This window comes from Echinops telfairi, unplaced genomic scaffold, assembly GCF_000313985.2.
Source record: "Echinops telfairi isolate 266 unplaced genomic scaffold, ASM31398v2 ScPeMD7_7458;HRSCAF=8496, whole genome shotgun sequence".
Lineage (NCBI taxonomy): Eukaryota > Metazoa > Chordata > Mammalia > Afrosoricida > Tenrecidae > Echinops > Echinops telfairi.
The window spans coordinates 27,087,187-27,087,738 of NW_022111358.1; positions in this window are offsets into that span (position 1 = coordinate 27,087,187).

Below are 552 nucleotides of genomic sequence, written 5' to 3' on the forward strand. Positions count from 1 at the left end.
GGGTCCTTGCCCCGCCCTGTTCCTGTGCCAGCTTGCCTGCCCCTCCCCCACGGCTCTGATGGTGTCCTGAGCCATGGCTTCCTCTCTCTAGTCCGCTCTCCTTACCCATCCACCAAGTATCTGTTACCAAGGCAACAGCAATGTCATCACTTTGGGATGAGCCAGAGGCTGGGGGGGAGAGGGGGGTGTTAGGGTTAGAATTTTGAAGCGATGAGTAGTGTGGGGCCCCAAACTTGTAAAGGCGGATGCGTGTGTAGGGGGGAGGGGCTGATGTTGCTGCTGATTGCTGGTGCCATGAGGAAGTCTACAGTCCAAAATGCCACCATCGGACCTAGGTGTGAGCCGGCCATCAGGGTACCCTGGGCTTTCTGTGCAGGAGGGGGAGCCTGAGGGTGGTGACCCAAGGAGACATGGAGGCAGAGAGGCTGGAGCCTGCCTCGAACCGCTGCATTTGGAGTCCAGTTGCTAATCCAGTGGGGCTTTCTGGTTGGGGGTCTAGAGCCAGCTGAAGCGTGGGAGGAGCTGGGACCACACCATTCCCTGCAGACAGCT